The 20,153-nt window shown below is 38.8% G+C and overlaps 1 protein-coding gene across 1 annotated transcript in view; it reads left to right on the forward strand.

Moving 5' to 3' along the window:
* The window catches only part of PCSK5 (proprotein convertase subtilisin/kexin type 5), a gene marked incomplete at its 5' end in the record, with an annotated part of 318,876 nt that overhangs the window by 219,067 nt on the left and 79,656 nt on the right, over window positions 1-20,153 (forward strand). The window lies entirely within an intron of this gene.

The following is a 20,153-nucleotide window of genomic DNA, read 5'->3' on the forward strand; positions in this document are numbered from 1 at the left end:
TCAAGAGATGTAAAAATTGTGAAATTTTGCAACTTTTTCTTTCTCTGGAGACACTTGGGATTGCTGTCCTTATAAGTCTGAAGGAAACCATCTGGCCTTAAAGCCTTTTTGAAAGGTAATTCTTTGGTAACTTCTCTCGATTTTAATTTTTTTAATTTATATTCTCCAGAACCATGTCCATTTTATAAGATTTTTTTTTAAATGTTTAGCCAATTATATATATAGTTATATATATCTAACTGTAATATAATTGTATGTAATACCATTATGTATACTTATATATAGATTATATATTGTCAACTGAAAACAGATGCACAACCTAAAAGTTGAGAGTTAATGTTTTCTTCAGTGGACAAAACTGAGGACTTCAGCGCGGAACATAGCATCTCAGATAACTCTGAAAGATGTTCCAAAGAGGCAAGGTGGGGAGCCAGTATATATAGGAGTTTTTGCAACGAAAACCAGGTAGTTGGAACATCAAAAGATTACTATTAATTAAAGAAAACCAGATATCTCAAGTTAAGGAATTTAGTGCCTTTCTGTATATGGGAAGATACAAGAGTCTGGGCTGACTGAAATCATTCCTTTGATATTCCTCTGATATCTGGGGCCAGTGGGGTGGGGGTGGGGGGTGGTACAGTGTCTCATGATGATGGGCATTATGTTTCTATCCTGAGTTCCCTCAGGGCTCACCACAGGGATGGCTGTAATGTGATGGCTTGATGGCTGCAACATCCTTTGTTTGCTGATATAGCAGGCAATATTTTTCATTAACAACATTATTATATAGATTATATATTGTATTACATATAACGTCATTATATTAATGTTATGTGTATAATATATATATTATTTTCTTAGATGTTTTTGTTCTTGTTGTTTTTCAAAAGGCCACTTCTTTGATTTATTGTTTAGTAATTTCCTTTGTCCTTTTTTACTTTGTTACTCTTTCTTATTTTCCTTAGGATCACTGTGTTCTTTTATGACTCTTATTGGTTGAATCATGGTTCATTTATTTTTCCTTTTACATTAATACAATTTTTAAATGTGGACATTTACCTCGGAACATACTTTTGGCTACATATCATTATTTCCTAATGATGTTTTGGCTTCCTCTTTGATAGAATGACAGTTGAAAATAGTACCGTTAAGTGTTTAAGGAACTGTTTCTATTGAGATTTACTATTTGACTTTTTTTTCACTGTATTGTGGTCAGATAATAAGGTCAGATAATTAACCGCACTAGTGGTTTGAGAGGTATTGTTTTTCCTTAGGGCAATTATTGAGATTTCCTTTTGGCCTAGTATACCTTCAATTTTCCTTCCAAAAACTCTTTAGGTGATCCATGAATATTTAAGTGAAAAAGTTGCTCTCTGTAGGACATATATTTTAATATTGTTAAATTATATCTATTATGTAAACAAATCCTTTGTATTTTTTCTCCTGAAATAAATTGATTAAATTATCCGAACAATAGTGTGGTTCCATTAGTTACTTCTTTTGTCTTAAAGTCTTTGATCCATATATTTTGATGCACAACTTTTATACTGTTAGATATTCATGGTAAGTAGAGCTAAATTATACTTTCTTGTCCTTTTCAGTGTTTCTGTCTAAAATGCTATATTGTTTGCAACTAATTTTGCCATCCATTTGTGTGTGTATGTGTGTGTAATGGAAAAATCTCTGCCCATTCTTTAATGTTTAGTTTTTATATTTTATTTTTTAGGTAGAAATTTCACTTTTTAATAATTTTAAAATGTCATTTTTCAAGTATACAGTAGTGGTATTTTAAAATAAATATTTATCTTATAAGAAAGAAGTTACCTCTTGACTCCTTGCTATATGAACTTGATTTACATTTGCTTTACTTCTCCCATCTATACTCATTTCTCCATCTTTAATCTCATAATTTGGATTTACACAACAGACTATTTTAGTTAATTTACTTCTTATCATTATTTTTCTTTTCTTTTCAGAAGAATTGTGTGAAAACAATGATCAACTCTATGTTTAATTTATCTTAGAGCCATCAGTAAGTCTTACTAACAACTACCCATTCTAGGGTTTTTAATTTGGATGTTTTTATTCATCAGCTGAAATAGCTCTTTAAATTATTTGTTTTATTTTGATTTTCAGAGTGTGTGTTTGTAGAAAGGTGGGTTAGTATACTTTCTCAGCCCTGCAGATGTGTGTATTCTGCATTTACTCACGATGGACAAGGAGCTCAGTATAAAATTCTTGGGTTCATTTCAGTAGCTTTTTCTGACCTTTCATTGTCTCCTGAAATGAGCTTTGCCGAGAAAGTCTTAAGATATAAATCCTATTTTGTTTCATTTTTTAAATCCTCGAATGGCTTTCTTTTCATTTGTGTTAGTAATGAATATGTGTGTGTGTGTGTGTATACCTATTTATATATTTTAGGATGAGTCTATGGGATGCAGCTCTTAATATTTTCTGAAATATATTGTGTCCTTTCAGCCTCCCTTGGACATCTTAAATCACGTGTGATTTTGATTGTTGATATATCAAGTCTGCCATGGGGTTTCAGAGCTTGGGCTTTGTAGTCTAAGAGACCTGGCTTCAAAGTCCCATTCTAGTTCTCACTGTTATATGACTTTGGGAAAGATGTTCAACCTTTTGAAGCCTTAGATTCTACATCTGTAAAAAGGGAGTAATGATGTTGTCTACCTCATGGGATTGTTCTGTATACATTAAGTGAAGTAAGGTATACAAAGCACAAAATAGAACATCTGGCGAGTAAAAACTCAGTACGTATCAGTCCTCAGAGGAAGACAAAGCTAGTATCCTGAAGTAGGTTTCTGTTTTCTGTCTTCCAAATCTATCATTTTGTCTTTCCTTGTCATCTCTTCATTATTTTCCTAAAAAAAAAATTGTGGAAAGTTCTTACATTTGTATTCCACATCATTATTTCAATTCTCTACATCCACTCAATATATCCATATCTGTATCACTTTACTCCCTGCAGTGCAAACTCTGCTTTTGCTAATACCACTTTATACTCCTTGTAATCTTGCTTTCTCTAGGCTTCTATTTTGATATCTCAACTTGCTTTATTGATTGATTGATTGATTCCTTCTGCACTATCTTTTCCATGGACTCCATATTATTGTTGTTTTTCTTCTACCGCTTTCTTCTCTCTTTTCCTTTGTTTTTCCTGTCCTTTGCACTCTTCTCTTCCCCCCCCCTTTTTAAACGTCTTTATTGAGTATGATTGCTTTACATTGTTGTGTTAGTTGCTGCTGTATAACAAAGTGAACCTGCTATACGTATACAAATATCCCCATATCCCCTCCCTCTTGTGTCTCCCTCCCACCCTCCCTATCTTACCCCTCTAGGTGGACACAAAACACCAAACTGATCTCCTTGTGCTATGTGGCTACTTCCCACTAGCTTTCTGCTTTACACTTGGTAATGTATATATGTCCATACTACTCTCTCACTTTGTCTCAACTTATCCTTCCTCCTCCCCATGTCATCAAGTCCATTCTCTATGTCTATGTCTTTATTCCTGTTCTACCCCTAGGTTCTTCAGAAACTTCTTTTCTTTTAGATTCCATATATGTGTGTTAACATACAGTATTTGCTTTTTGCTTTCTGACTTATTTCACTCTATATGACAGACTCTAGGTCCATCCACCTCACTACAAATAATTCAATTTCGTTTCTTTTTAGGGTTGAGTGATATTCCATTGTATATACGTGCCACGTCTTTTTTATCGATTCATGTGTCAATGGACACTTAGGTTGCTTCCATGTCCTGGCTGTTGTAAATAGTACTGCAGTGAACATTGTGGTACATGACTCCTTTTGAATTATTGTTTTCTCAGGATATGTGCCCAGTAGTGGGATTGCTGGGTCATATGGTAGTTATATTCTTAGTTTTTTGAGGAACCTCCATACTGTCCTCCATAGTGGCTGTATCAGTTTACATTCTCACCAACAGTGCAAGAGGATTCCCTTTTCTCCACACCCTCTCCATCATTTATTGTTTGTAGATTTTTTGTTGATGGACATACTGACCGGTGTGAGGTGATGCGTCATTATAGTTTTGATTTCCATTTCTCTAATGACTAGTGATGTTGAGCATCCTTTCATGTGTTTGTTGGCAATCTGTATATATTCTTTGGAGAAATGTCCATTTAGGTCTTCTGCCCATTTTTGGATTGGGTTGTTTGTTTTTTTGATATTGAGCTGCATGAGCTGCTTGTATATTTTGGAGATTAATCCTTTGTCACTTGCTTCATTGCAAATATTTTCTCCCATTCTGAGGGTTGTCTTTTCGTCTTGTTTATGGTTTCCTTTGCTATGCAAAAGCTTTGAAGTGGTCCCATTTGTTTAATTTTGATTTTATTTCCATTACTCAGGGAGATGGGTCAAAAAAGATCTTGCTGTGATTTATGTCATAGAATGTTCTGCCTATGTTTTCCTCTAAGAGTTTTATAGTGTCTGGCCTTGCATTTAGTTCTGAAATCCATTTAGAGTTTATTTTTGTGTATGTTGTTAGGGACTGTTCTAATTTCATTCTTTTACATGTAGCTGTCCAGTTTTCCCAGCACCACGTATTGAAGAGGCTGTCTGTTCTCCATTGTATACTCTTGCCTCCTTTGTCAAAAACAAGGTGACCATATGAGCATGGGTTTATCTCTGGGCTTTCTATCCTGTCCCATTTATCTATATTGCTGTTTTTGTGCCAGTACCATGCTGTCTTGATTACTGTAGCTTTGTGGTATAGATTAAAGTCAGGGAGCCTGATCCTGTACCCCTGTTTTTCTTTCTCAAGATTGCTTTGGCTATTCAGGGTCTTTTGTGTTACCATACAAATTCTTTAATTCTTTGTTCTTGTTCTGTGAAAAATGCCATTGGTAGTTTGATAGGGATTGCACTGAATCTGTAGCTTGCTTTGGGTAGTATAGTCATTTTCACAATGTTGATTCTTCCAATCCAAGATGATATGTCTCTCCATCTGTTTGTATCATCTTTAATTTCTTTCATCAGTGTCTTATAGTTTTCTGCATATGGGTATCTTGTCTCTTTATGTAGGTTTTTGTTGTTGTTGTTGTTTTCTTATATAAATTGATTTATTTTAATTTTTTTGGCTGCATTGGGTCTTCATTGCTGCACACAGTCTTTCTGTAGTTGCAGCGAGTGATAGCTACTCTTCATTGCGGTGCCCAGGCTTCTCACTGCGGTCGTTTCTCTTGTTGTGGAGCACAGGCTCTAGGTGCACAGGCTTCAGTAGTTGTAGCACACAGGCCAGTAGTTGTGGCTCGCAGGCTCTAGAGCTCAGGCTCAGTAGTTGTGGCATACAGGCCTACTTGCTCCACGGCATGTGTGATCTTCCCGGGCCAGGGCTCCAACCTTGTCCCCTGCATTGGCAGGTAGATTCTCAAGCACTGCACCACCAGGGAAGCCCTTTTAGGTAGGTTTATTCCTAGGTATTTTATTCTTTTTCTTGCAATGGTAAATGGGAGTGTTTCCTTAATTTCTCTTTCAGATTTTTCATCATTAGTGTATAGGAATGCAAGAGATTTCTGTGCATTAATTTTCTATCCTGCTACTTTACCAAATTCATTGATTAGCTCTAGTAGTTTTCTGGCAGCATCTTTAGGGTTCTCTATGTATAGTATCATGTCATCTGCAAACAGTGACTGTTTTACTTCTTCTTTTCTGATGTGGATTCCTTTTATTTCTTTTTCTTCTCTGATTGCTGTGGCTAAAACTTCCAAAACTATGTTGAATAATATTGGTGAGAGTGGGCAACCTTGTCTTGTTCATAATCTTGGTGGAAATGGTTTCAGTTTTTCACCATTGAGAATGATGTTTGCTGTGGGTTTGTCATATATGGCCTTTATTATGTTGAGGTAGGTTCCCTCTATGCCTTTCTGGACAGTTGTTGTGATAAATGGGTGTTGAATTTTTCGAAAGCTTTTTCTGCATCTATTGAGAATATCATATAGTTTTTATTTTTCAATCTGTTAATATGGTGTATCGCAATGATTGATTTCTGTATGTTGAAGAATCCTTGCATTCTTCAAGGTAAATCCCACTTGATCATGGTGTATATGATCCTTTTAATTTGCTGCTGGATTCTGCTTGCTAGTATTTTGTTGAGGATTTTTGCATCTATGTTCATCACTGATATTGGCCTGTAGTTTTCTTTTTTTGTGACCTCTCTGTCTGGTTTTGGTATCAGGGTGATGGTGGCCTTGTAGAATGACTGTGGGAGTGTTCTTCCCTCTGCTATATTTTGGAAGAGTTTGAGAAGGATAGGTGTTAGCTCTTTTCTAAATGTTGGATAGAATTCTCCTGTGAAACCTTCTGGTCCTGGGCTTTTGTTTGTTGGAAGATTTTTAATTACAGTTCCAATTTCACTGCTTGTGATTGGTATGTTTATATTTTCTATTTCTTCCTGGTTCAGTCTCGGAAGGTTGTGCTTTTGTGAGAATTTGTTCATTTCTTCCAGATTGTCCATTTTATTGGCATAGAGTTGCTTGTAGTAATCTCTTGATCCTTTGTATTTCTGCAGTTCCAGTTGTTACTTCTCCTTTTTTCATTTCTAATTCTATTGGTTTGAGTCTTCTCCCTTTTTTTCTTGAAGAGACTGACTAATAGTTTATCAATTTTGTTTATCTTCTCAAAGAACCAGCTTTTAGTTTTATTGATCTTTGCTATCATTTCCTTCATTTCTTTTTCATTTATTTTTGATCTTGTCTTTATGATTTATTTCCTTCTGCTAACTTTGGGGATTTTTTTGTTCTTCTTTCTCTAATTGCTTTAGGTGTAAGGTTAGGTTGTTTATTTGAGATTTTTCTTGTTTCTTGAGGAAGGATTGTATTGCTATAAACTTCTGTCTTAGAACTGCTTTTGCTGCATCACATAGGTTTGGGGCCATCATGTTTTCATTGTCATTTGTTTCTAGGTTTTGTTTTGTTTTGTTTTTGTGGTACGTGGGCCTCTCACTGTTGTGGCCTCTCCCGTTGTGGAGCACAGGCTCCAGACGCGCAGGCTCAGCGGCCATGGCTCACGGGCCTAGCCGCTCCGCAGCATGTGGAACCTTCCCGGACCAGGGCACGATCCCGGGTCCCCTGCATCGGCAGGCGGACTCTCAACTAGTGCGCCACCAGGGAAGCCCTCTAGGTGTTTTTTGATTTCCTCTTTGATTTCTTCAAGGATCTCGGTTATTTAGTAGCATTTTGTTTAGCCTCCATATGTTTGTATTTTTTACAGTTTTTTTCCTGTAATTGATATCTAGTCTCATTGCATTGTGGTCGGAAAAGATACCTGATATGATTTCAGTTTTCTTAAATTTACCGAAGGTTGATTTGTGACTCAAGGTATGATCTGTCCTGGAGAATGTTCCATGAGCACTTGAGAAGAAGGTGTGTTCTGTTTTTTTTGGATGGAATGTCCTATAAATATCCATTAAGTCCATCTTGTTTAATGTATCATTTAAAGCTTGTGTTTCCTTATTTATTTGCATTTTGATTGTTCTGTCCATTCGTGAAAGTGGGGTGTTAAAGTCCCCTACTATTATAGTGTTACTGTCGATTTCCCCTTTTATGGCTGTTAGCATTTCCCTTATGTATTGAGGTGCTCCTATGTTGGGTGCGTAAAATTTTACAATTGTTATATCTTCTTCTTGGAATGATCCCTTGATTATTACGTAGTGTCCTTCTTTGTCTCTTGTAATAGTCTTTATTTTAAATTCTATTTTTTCTGGTATGAGTAATGCTACTCCAGCTTTCTTTTGATTTCCATTTGCATGGAATATCTTTTTCCATCTTCTCGCTTTCGGTCTCTATGTGTCCCTAGGTGTGAAGTGGGTCTCTTGTAGACAGCATGTATACGGGTCTTGTTTTTGTATCCATTCAGCCAGTCTATGTCTTTTGGTTGGAGCATTTAATCCATTTATGTTTAAGGTTAATTATTGATGTGCATGTTTGTATTACCATTTTCTTAATTGTTTTGGGTTTGGTATTGTAGGTCTTTTCCTTCTCTTGTGTTTCCTGCCTAGAGAAGTTCCTTTAGCATTTGTTGTAAAGTTGGTTTGGTGGTGCTAAATTCTCTTAGCTTTTGCTTGTCTATAAATGTTTTAATTTCCTCGTCAAATCTGAATGAGGTCCTTGCTGAGTACAGTAATCTTTGTTGTAGGTTTTTCCTTTTCATCACTTTAAATATGTCCTGCCACACCCTTCTGGCTTGCAGAGCGTCTGCTGCGAAACCAGCTCTTAACCTTATGGGAGTTCCCTTGTGTGTTATTTGTTGCTTTTCCTTGCTGCTTTTAATATTTTTTCTTTGTATTTAATTTTTGATAGTTTGATTAATATGTGTCTTGGTGTGTTTCTCCTTGGATTTATCCTGTATGGGATTCTCTGTACTTCCTGGACTTCATTATTTCCTTTCCCATATTGGGGAAGTTTTCAACTATAATCTCTTCAAATATTTTCTCAGTCCCTTTCTTTTTCCCTTCTTCTTCTGGGACCCCTATAATTCAAGTGTTGGTGTGTTTAATGTTTTCCCAGAGGTCTCTGAGACTGTCCTCAATTCTTTTCATTCTTTTTTCTTTATTCTGCTCTGCAGTACTTATTTCCACTATTTTAACTTCCAGGTCACTTATCCGTTCTTCTGCCTCAGTTATTCTGCTATTGATTCCTTCTAGAGAATTTTTAATTTCATTTATTGTGTTGTTCATCATTGTTTGTTTGCTCTTTAGTTCTTCTAGGTCCTTGTTAAACGTTTCTTGTATTTTCTCCATTCTATTTCCAAGATTTTGGATCCTCTTTACTATCATTACTCTGAATTCTTTTTCAGGTAGACTGCCTATTTCCTCTTCATTTGTTTGGTCTGATGGGTTTTTACCTTGCTCCTTCATCTGTGCATATTTCTCTGTCTTCTCATTTTGCTTAACTTACGGTGTTTGGGGTCTCCTTTTCGCAGGCTGCAGGTTTGTAGTTCCCATTTTTTGGTGTCTGCCCCCAGTGGGTAAGGTTGGTTCAGTGGGTTGTGTAGGCTTGCTGGTGGAGGAGACTGGTGCCTGTGTTCTGGTGGATGAGGCTGGATCTTGTCTTTCTGGTGGGCAGGACCACATCCAGTGGTGTGTTTTGGGGTGTCTGTGACCTTATTATGATTTTAGGCAGCCTCTCTGCTAATGGGTGGGGGTGGGTTCCTGTCTTGCTAGTTGTTTGGCATGGGGTGTCTAGCACTGCAGCTTGCTGGTCGCTGAGTGATGCTGGGTCTTAGCGTTGAGATGGATGTCTCTGGGAGAGCTCTTGCCAATTGATATGACATGGAGCCAGGAGGTCTCTGGTGGTCCAATGTCCTGGACTTGGCTCTCCCACCTCAGAGGCTCAGTCCTGACACCCAGCTGGAGCCCCAAGGCCCTGTCAGCCACATGGCTCAGAAGAACAGGGTGAGAAAAAAGAAAGAAAGAAAGGAAAAAATAAATAAAATAAAGTTATTAAAATAAAATTTTTTTAATATTAATAAAAAAAATTTTTAATAAAAAAAAGAGGAGAGCACCGAACCAATAAACAAATCCACCAATGATAATAAGTAGTAAAAACATTGTCCATTCAGGTATTCCACAGATGAAGGGAATATCAAGTTGATTGTGGAGATTTAATCCGCTGTTCCTGAGGCTGCTGGGAGAGATTTCCCTTTCTCTTCTTTGTTCACACAGCTCCTGGGGTTCAGCTTTCGATTTGTCCCCGCCTCTGCATGTAGGTCACCCTCTGGCATCTGTTCTTTACCCAGACAGAAGGGGGTTAAAGGAGCAGCTGATTAGGGGGCTCTGGCTCACTCAGGCTGGGGGGAGGGAGGGGTACAGAATGCGGGGTGAGCCTGCGACGGCAGAGGCCAGTGTGACATTGCAACAGCCTGAGGTCCGCCATGTGTTCTCCCGGGGATGTCGTCCCTGGATCACGGGACCCTGGCAGTGGCAGGCTGCACAGGCTCCCGGGAGGGGAGGTATGGATAGTGACCTGTGCTTGCACACAGGCTTCTTGGTGCTGCAGCAGCAGCCACCTTAGTGTTTCATGCCCGTCTCTGGGGTCCATGCTGATAGCTGCAGCTCATGCCCATCTCTGGGCTCGTTTAGGCTATCCTCTGAATTCCCTCTTCTCGCGCACCCCAAAACAATGGTCTCTTGCCTCTTAGGCAGTTCCAGACTTTTTCCCAGACTCCCATCCTGCTAGCTGTGGCGCACTAGCCCCCTTCAGGCTGTGTTCAGGCAGCCAACCCCAGTCCTCTCCCTGGGATCTGACCTCCAAAGCCTGAGCCTCAGCTCCCAGCCCCCACCCGTCCCGGCGGGTGAGCAAACAAGCCTCTCAGGCTGGTGAGTGCTGGTCCACACCAATTCTTTGTGCAGGAATCTCTCTGCTTTGTCCTCTGCACCCCTGTTGCTGTGCTCTCCCTCTGGGCTCCGAAGCTTCCCCTCACCCCCCACCCCCCGTCTCTGCCCCTGAAGGGGCTTCCTAGTGTGTGGAAACTTTTCCTCCTTCGCAGCTCCCTCCCACTGGTGCAGGTACCATCCCTATTCTTTTGTCTCTGTGTTTTTTTTTTTTTCTTTTGCCCTACCCAGGTACGGGGGGCAGTTTCTTGCCTTTTGGGAAGTCTGAGGTCTTCTGCCAGCGTTCAGTAGGTGTTCTGTAGGAGTTGTTCTGCATGTAGAAGTATTTCTGATGTATTTGTGGGGAGGAAGGCAATCTCCACCTCTTCTCCGCCATCTTGAAGGACCATCCTGCACTCTTCTCTTATGCTTCTTTTACCTTAAAAATTGTTTTCCTTCTTTTTCTTTGTTTCTATTCTTTGGTTTTTTTTTTTTTTTTTTAATTCTCAATGAGAAACTCTGGCTTCAAAAAGAGTGTGATGATGAACTGCTCTAACTAGCATCCAGGCACAGACCTACTCAAATCTGCCATTGAATTGTGGGATGAGGGACAAAACCCCAGTCAACTCTGAGATGCTGGTAGAGATCCATCCAAAGTGAGGATGCTGAGTGAGGACAGGATCATTTCCTACCCCTACTATAAAAATTGGAGGTTTGCTGGCCAGTCCCTACAATGATTGTTACCCTGACTTTTCCCCTTTTGGCGCCTTCTCTGGTACAAGACAACATGGTGATGGAATAGGTCAGACCTAGGGCTCTGACGTCAGACTGCCTATAGCCAATTTCAGCTTTTGCTAATCATGTGACCCTAACAGGGTCATTAAACTTTCCCTGCTTTGATTTCCTTATTTTAGTAATAAAAAAAATAATAGTACCTGTCTCATAGGATTGTTGTGAGAAATAAATGAAATATTGAGTACTTTTCACAAGGTGCCTGGCACACAGTGAGTACTCAAGAAATGCTATCTAATACTCTGTACTTTTGGAGATACATATTTTAGGAATTGTATTTAATAGCTAAGTGTGGCTGGTACAACAGGAAATCCGCAAGTGAAGATGTTGGTTCAGAAGCTCAAGGCTACCAAGGCCAAAGTCTGTGTTATCTCTTGACTTTTTCTTAATGGCTGCTGCAGTGCCAGCCATCACATCCACATTCAGGTAAAAAGAGGAAGGCAAGAGTGAAGGAGGATTAGGCAGTGCCTGCAGTAGGAAAGCAGAGACTTCCTCAGAAATGCTCAGTAGACTCCCACTTATGTTTTATTAGTCACAACTCTGTCTCTTGTGCACCCCTCACTGGAAAGACATGATTTTGGCATCCCAACATATAGAGTAGGGGAGGCAATAGAAAAGAAAGTTGGAATTTATCCTCTATTTTCTGCCACAGTTTCTGGGAATTGAGACACTGATAATAGGGACAGGAGAGATATCGGAGTTAATACGTGGGCTGCCTTGAAAATGAAAAAGGAGTTCTTGTCCGGTAGGGAATTATGTACCTGCATTTTTAGCCCGTTAATGTCTTGGGTCTTTAATTTGGGAGACAGGGAAACAGGGCTGAGGTTTGAGGGGTTTTGTTACTTTTATTCCCTCTACTTTCCTTTAGGTGACAAGCCAGCTTTGTTTTCTTAATGTGAAGTATGGGAAAGTTAAACATTATTTTTTTCAGTCCAGTCACATCAGCCATAGGGTGATTTAAAATGCCTCCAAAATTGTTGCAATCGATTTCTATTCATCTCAGTTGATCTTTTCCTCGGAGTGTGTGTGTGTGTGTGTGTGTGTGTGTGTGTGTGTGTGTGTGTGTGTGTGTGTGTGTGTGTGTGTGTGTGTGTGTGTGTAGCATGAAATTTTTGAAAAATATTTTTCGTTACTATTGAAGTCTAATAATTAAAAAGATTGCTAGGAGTTTACATAATGAACCAGGAGTGTCTAAAATAGAATAATATTACTTAAAATTCTAGAATCCAAAATGCTTAGTCATTTTCATTTAAGTTTAAAATTAAAGCTGAACTTTGAAAACCTTTGTTTAAAAACATAAGCATGTAGAAAAGGATCATTTTAATTCTTTGTACTTAATAGGAAAAAAATAATGAGAGAAAAATGCTGTAAAGTAATTTAAAATAATAGTGATAACAGAGATGCAACCAAATATTTTTTGTTGCCTGTCCAAGGGTTCACCTGCTGGCTTTTGAGGTGAGAACTCTGCAGATCCTCGAACTATGTAGAAAAAGTTTCAAAACACTTCAGTCTGGTAGTTCAGTTAAGCAAATAAGTACATTCAAAGTCTTCATCCTAACATTTGGTACTTGAAAAGCACTAGGATATCAAACCAAAGAACAGTTCACCATCCTTTGCAACATCACATCAATGGCCAACCATCAAAAGGGAAGATCTTCCCACAAATAGAGAGGGTTTGTTACAGTCTCAGCGGGTGCAAACAGTTCTTTCCCAACCAGTTGCTGCCTCCACCATCAGGTTTTAAAACCAGAGCTTTTTGACACATCTTAGTAGCATTATTATTTCACTAAGCAGAAATATACCAAGGTGTTGAAGATGCTATTTTGTTCATCTATTACAGAAACTAAAAAACATACTATTAAAATTTAGGAGCATAGAGGAAAACTTAGCTTAATTAAATGACAATTCATCAGATGCTAGTATAAATTCAGAAAGTGCTTCTTCTGAATTTTTCTGGGATGATAGGTTGTTCATCTCAAGTAATCATAATGACTGCTGTCTTTGAGAGCTTTTCATGTGCCAGGCACTTTATATTCATTACCTCAAATTCTTGCAACCAAGAATTTGAGCTAATGAATTTGTCTCCACATTTCAGGTGAGAAACTGAGTCCAGAGAATTTTAGTAAATAGTCTACTAGGGTGACAGACCTATTAAGTAGCAGGTCATAATTTTCCCCAAGTCTTCCTGACTCTAAAGCCCAATCTATACCATTCTCATGTGATTAGAAACGATGTTTATTATTATTTTGAGAACAAATTTAAATTAGAGGGCTTCCCTGGTGGTGCAGTGGTTAAGAATCTGCCTGCCAATGCAGGGGACAAGGTTCAAGCCCTGGTCCGGGAAGATCCCACATGCTGTGGAGCATCTAAGCCCATGAGCCACAACTAGTCAGCCCACGTGCTGCATCTGCTGAAGCCTGTGCGCTCTACAGCCTGTGCTCCACAACAAGAGAAGCCACTACAATGTGAAGCCCGTGCACTGCAATGAAGAGTAGCCCCCTGCTCGCTGCAACTAGAGAAAGCCCGTGCACAGCAACAAAGACCCAACACAGCCAAAAATAATAAATAAATTTATTTTTTTAAATTTAATTAGAAATAAATAATGGGGGCCACAGTGTCCTTCTGCGGGACAAGGTCAGTTAGCTTAGAATTATGTATTTATTCATGCCCAGTGTTAGGTAGCCTACAAAATTAGCAGAAAGGGGGGAATGAGCTGTGTCCTCCAGTTTCTTTCCCAGACTTGAGTTTCTCCCAGCTTGACCAGGATAAACTTAGGGAGGAAGCTCTCATACCAACACATTTGGTCTGCTTCAAACAATTTCAAAGATTTGGGACAAAAATAAGAGTCGGATTTAGATTCCAGGTTATGGTTGCATAAAGACAGAGGCCTATTTTTTAATTAATTTTTATTTTTTATTGAAATATAGTTGATTTACACTGTTGTGTTAGTTTCAGGTGTACAGCAAAGTGATTCAGTTATATATACATATATATATATATATGTGTGTGTGTGTGTGTATATATATATGCATTTCAGATTCTTTTCCCTTATAGGTTATTACAAAATATTGAGTATAGTTCCCTGTGCTATATAGTAGGTCCTTGTTGGTTATCTATTTTATATATGTGTGTATGTGTTAATCCCAAACTCCTAATTTATCCCTCCCCCACCCCAACCTTTCCCCTTTGGTAACCATAAGTTTGTTTTCTATGTCTGTGGATCTATTTCTGTTTTGTAATTAAGTTCATTTGTATCATTTTTTTAGATTCCACATATAAGTGATATCATATGATATTTGTCTTTCTCTGTCTGTCTTCACTTAGTATGATAATCTCTAGGTCCATCCATGTTGTCGCAAATAGCATTATTTCATTCTTTTTTATGGCTGTGTAACAACATTCCGTTGTATATATATATACCACATCTTCTTTGGTCGATGGACACTTAGGTGCTTCCATGTCTCGGCTATTGTAAATAGTGCTGCTATGAACATTGGGGTGCATGTATCTTTTCGAATTTGAGTTTTCTCCAGATATATGCCCAGGAGTGGGATTGCTGGATCATATGGCAACTCTATTTCTAGTTTTTTGAGGAACCTCCATACTGTTTTCCATAGTAAATTGGCTGCACACCAATTTACATTCCCACCAACAGTGTAAGAGGGTTCCTTTTAGGAGAGAGGGCTTTAGAATGGCCAGAATTTATAGTCTCAGGATAGTATTCTCAGAGGGAATTGCGTGTACCATAAGAGCAGGTGGAAAGAAAGTTCCATGATCATGAATTGATTTCAGTGCTTGTGATCTCAACTTAGTGTACCTCTGGCTGACCATTCATCAGGTTTTATTCCATAAGCATTTACGTAACGAAGTATTTCAAGGAAATGATTATTGAGCTTACAAACAAAATAATCATTTTTAAGGCTGCAGAAAACTTAATTGATGTCTTTCAGGTATAATGACAAATCCTACAGATAAGCTGGGATTTATAATGGAAAGAAAGCACTTCAGTTTAAATGACAGAATTTTTCTTTGTAAATTGGGGCCTATCTTAAGTGTGTTTATAAACCAAATTTCCACACCTTTGGTTTAGACTAAATTCAGGGAATCAGTGAGTGGTTTCACAAAAGAGTAAAATAAAAATTTGACTTAGGTGATCTCAAACCAGTTTTTTCTTTTATCTTTTCTGCTTTCATTCAGGTGTGGATGGATCATAAGCAGGGATCCTGGTGACACCAATACAAATCATATTTCTAAATCTGGAGGTATTATTAACTGTGTTTTCTGTTACTGCAACCCAGCTTTAGACCCGGGACTTTTGAATTAATATAGAACACAAAACAAACGCACTCCCATTAGGGATACACTCCTGCTCGTAGTGGGACTCACCACCTGGCGATCCCTTTGGGCTCTTCATTACCTGACAAAAGAAGATTGGTTTCCTTTGTTGAAAGGTCTGTATTTTATTCTTGAATCATCGTTGGCACACACTGGCTGCAGTCAGAGTAATGTTTTTCCTCAATCTCTGCAGGCTTTAAACACTTCTGCCTCATCTTGGTTCGTCCAGCTCACAATGAATCCCTTCCCATAATTGCTGACTTATTTAGCATCTGTACAATAGCATTCATTTTCTGGCTACTGATTCCCATTTTTCTTTTACACAATCTTAAGAAACATAAAAGGAGACTGCTTTGGCCTTGAATTTTTGGTTGACTAGTGAGTTGGATATTTGATGATGGCTGATTGCTCATGCTGTTTCCCTATAGGTCTGGTTCACATAATCACTCATCCTTGCTTTAGATGGAATCACTCTTGTATTTAAAGATGATTGTCCTGTTTAGGAAATGGTTTTCATTATCGGGATTCGCTATTGCTCCTCTTATTGATCTATTCTTTTTCTATAATAAGATGTGTATTCGTTTTTCCTTTTATCAGTTGTCCTTAAACTGCCTATGATGATAGATCCATCTGGGGGCTTGGGGGGGAAGGTGAGTTCTTTTTTCTCTTTAATAAATGCAGGTGAACCAGTCACTCAGGATTTAAAATTGGTCCTTGTTTTTAAGGACCACCAAGTACAGGTTTATTCACAAGTGTGCAGAATTATCTGGGAAAACTCTTTGGGAGGGATTTTTTTTTTTAAGTGCTAGCAGTTGCACTTAGACGTCCAACAAGAAGCACTAGACAGAATGTCTCCCCCGGGATATGTCCTGCTTCTTCTAAAACCTGTTGTTGGGCCCATTAATACTTTGAACTGCTCAGAACAAAAATGTAATACAAATACCAGGTCGTGATTGTGTCGTTCATGATCCTATTTTTGCAGCTGGAGACTAGAAGTATTTGAGATGAGGTTCAGCTGAGGTTCCCTTACTGGAGAAGAGTTACCTAATCAGGCTTTAAACCACATCAAAGTGTGAGCATGTCAGACAAGGTGACAAGTTCATAGCAAATGTTAAGAAAAGATACAATGTTATGACATCTAGTATAAAATATTATTTTATAAAAAGAGTATGGGGCTTCCCTGGTGGCGCAGTGGTTGGGAGTCCACCTGCCGATGCAGGGGACACGGGTTCGTACCCCGGTCCGGGAAGATCCCACTATGCCGTGGAGCGGCTGGGCCCATGAGCCATGGCCGCTGATCCTGCGCGTCTGGAGCCTGTACTCCGCGACGGGAGAGGCCACAAGAGTGAGAGGCCTGTGTACCGCCAAAAAAAAAAAAAAAGAGTATGATTTTTCCTAGTTCAGTGTCTTTCTGTTTACCTTCTTGATAGAATGTGCCAAAGTTAGGCCTTTGGAACCTGAAAATCAAATTAGGACTCAAGAATCTCCTGAATTCTGTGGCAAACAAAACTCAGCCAACTGAGTTGAGAGAGAGAGAGTATGGGCACAAAAATTGTATGACCATGAGGACAGAACATGCCACACTTGGCTTCCTGATCCAGCTGTTAGAGAACCACCTGACAAGCCGCTGTGTGTACATTCATTTCACCTTTATGGGTCCATGTGGAGATGGTATTAAATAGTGATTGATAGCATACTATCATAGCCAAGTGCAGCTGGTTTGAATTGTAGCTCTACTACGACCTACCTATAGGTCCCTGAGTTACTGTGTGGAACTCAAAGCCTCACTTTTGTCATCTATGAAATGGGAATAAAAATTTTACCTCTATCATGTGATTGTTTTAGATTACACAATCATAGTGCATATACAACCTACAGTACCTCTCCCTGACCAAGTGTTCACTAAAGTTGGTTATTATTTTGTGGTCATCAAAGGATGCAAAACTTCCTTACAAGAAAAGATGATATATACAGGAGTCCCCAGAAAATCATGTATGTTGTATTGCCTTGAAAGGTCATTGTTAACTAGCCACGTTTTGCAGGCATTTGTAAATGTGACCTTTTAGTGTATATTGTTATTCAGGGGTAACTGTCAATAATTCCAGGAAGAAACCTGAGGGGTATGTGGCATGACTCCTGGTGGCTTATTATGAGACTGGTGGTCACCGGGCTCAGAGTTGAGAGAAACTGCTCTTTTTTTCTAGGTTGGTTAGACTTTTGGCCTTTTTCATTATTATTTGCCCCAAATCTTTTGGTGCTTTGGCGGTGAAAGGGGTATTGGTTTTCAGAGGCCACTGGAGTGTGGGTCCAGGGTAACTGGCAGGAGGGGGTAAGTTTTAGGAGGTCCTATGTTACCATTGTGGACTGTGGTGTTCACAGTACAGGGCACTCTTCTTTCACTCTGTATGTGGTTTACCCCACGTTTGATGACTTCTTCATTCCTATATCATCCCTGTGAGCATAAATACAAATAGGTCATAAAGTGTGAATCAGACTTTCCCATAAATAAAAGTCCTCTCAGGATACTAGCCACTTAACCTATGGCTGTTTCCTGAGCTATAATTAATTACCCTCCCACAGGTAGGAACACCACTGATTCAAAAATCCATTGGTTTCCCATATTATCTTTCTCCCTTTATTTTGGTGAAATTCAGGAAATTTTGAAATTAAATCATTTCTGAAGTTGTACATTATCAAATGTCACAGTAAAATTATCTGAATGCCCCCTTTCCATGTGTAGTTTCAATTTCCTGAAGGTAATTTCTCCCTTCTAATTACAAGTACTCCAAGAAGAATTAGTTTGTGCAACTCAGCATGAGAGCAAGTAACTCTCATTTCTTCAGACTGAGTTGAATGCAGGAGGCTTCCTGAATCTGCCTGAATACAACTGCTTAAGCTACAAGATAAGTGTTTCCTGTTCTGTTATTATTATTCTATTTTTAGAGCTAAGGGTCACTAGGGAAATGGTTTCCCAATGGTCAGAACCTTGTGCTTGATATTTCTAAAGGAATTTTGCTCTGGTGATAGGCAACAGGGAAACTTGTGTTGTTTCTTTTCTTTTCTTTTTTTTTTTTCCCTGAAGGATAACATTTAAAATGTGAAAGTTTTAACTGTGTGTTAAATGTTATTTTAAAATTACAAGGTTGAGTTAGACATATTTATCACATCCAAGTGTACTTTTAGGGGTCTTGCTGTTTGCTCATGAAAAAATAAAAACATACATGTTCACTTGAGAGGATTTTGCTTTCCCATGAATAAGGGGCTGGAATGTCTTTCCAGACTGAGCTTTTCTGTTGTTGTTTTCACCCCTCACCCAAGTAACTACACTGGAAAAGGGAATGGAGATTAGCATCGCATTTCAGGCAGAGCTAGAATGTCTTATGTTGAGAGTAGCATTCAGAATTTTCCCTGGACTCATTCTCCTAATTTTCCTGACTGTAGTGCATGGACTCTGTTAAATTTTGTTGTGGATTCATTATTAGCCAGCTAAGGGCCAAATCATGCCAACTGTTTTAGAAGCAAAACTTCTGTGCCTCCTGGGATCCATCACACAACCTCCCTCCCTTTATTCAGAGTTTTGTGCCTTGTCAGGTCCTAAAGTTGGCTCCTAACAAGTGTTGTATCAAAACAAAAATAATTCTGCTTCCATTGTTCTCATATCTTTCAAACTCATGTGGATGGGTTTTAATCCCTTCGTATAAGTTCTTCTATTAATGCAACCTTACAAAACAGTCGAGATCCTATCTTGTCCCTTATGGAAACTTTGAAAATGGCAGTAATATTTCTCTTTTATTTGGAATCTGAGAACATAACAAAAAGGTACAAGAACTCTGTAGTACTTTTCTCTCCCCATCTCCTTCATTTTCAAACCACTAAATAGGAGCTGTGGCTCTTACTTTAGCAAAATGATGTACTGTCTACCACTTACAATGGTTTATTATGCACCAGGAACAAGGTTAAGTACTTGGCATGGCAGTTGACTCTTGAACAACATAGGTTTGAACTGCACAGGTCCGCTTATATGCAGATTATTTTCACTAAATACATAGTACATGATCCGCTGTTGGTTGAATATATGGATGCAGAACCGTGGCTACGGAGGGCCAACTATAAATTATACTCAGACTTTTGACTGCTCAGGGGTTGGCGCCCCTAACCTCCGCATTGTTCAAGGGACAACTATACTTTGATTCAGTTGGTTCAACGAAGTAAAGTAGATATTAACATCCACGTTCTAAGTGGGGAAACTGACACTTTGGGAAGTCAATTTCACATACCTAGAAAATGAAGGAACCATAATCTGATCACTGGGCCCCCTCTCATTAGGAGGCCACCCTCAAAAACACGTATATGCTGAGTGTGATAGGAAAATGTAGTATCAAGTGAAGCAGTGTGCAGCTTCATCATTGAAAATTAGCTATAAAGATACCACGTTCTCCCTCTGCCTGGGAGATACCAGTGTGCATACATGCCCATACGAGGGGGTACAGAGATTACCACATGCCCCGTCACACTTCTAGGAAGGTAGCATGTCATTGTCTCTCCTCCTCCAAATGTTCGGACCCATCATTTGCAAATATCCTTCTAAAATGAAGGTGACAGATGAGAAGCAAAGAAAATAACTACACAAGATGCATGATAAGTTGCCGTATTTCCTAGTTAAGTAAAAAAATTGTCA

Source organism: Hyperoodon ampullatus (assembly GCF_949752795.1).
Source record: "Hyperoodon ampullatus genome assembly, chromosome: 6".
NCBI classification, from domain to species: Eukaryota; Metazoa; Chordata; class Mammalia; order Artiodactyla; family Ziphiidae; genus Hyperoodon; species Hyperoodon ampullatus.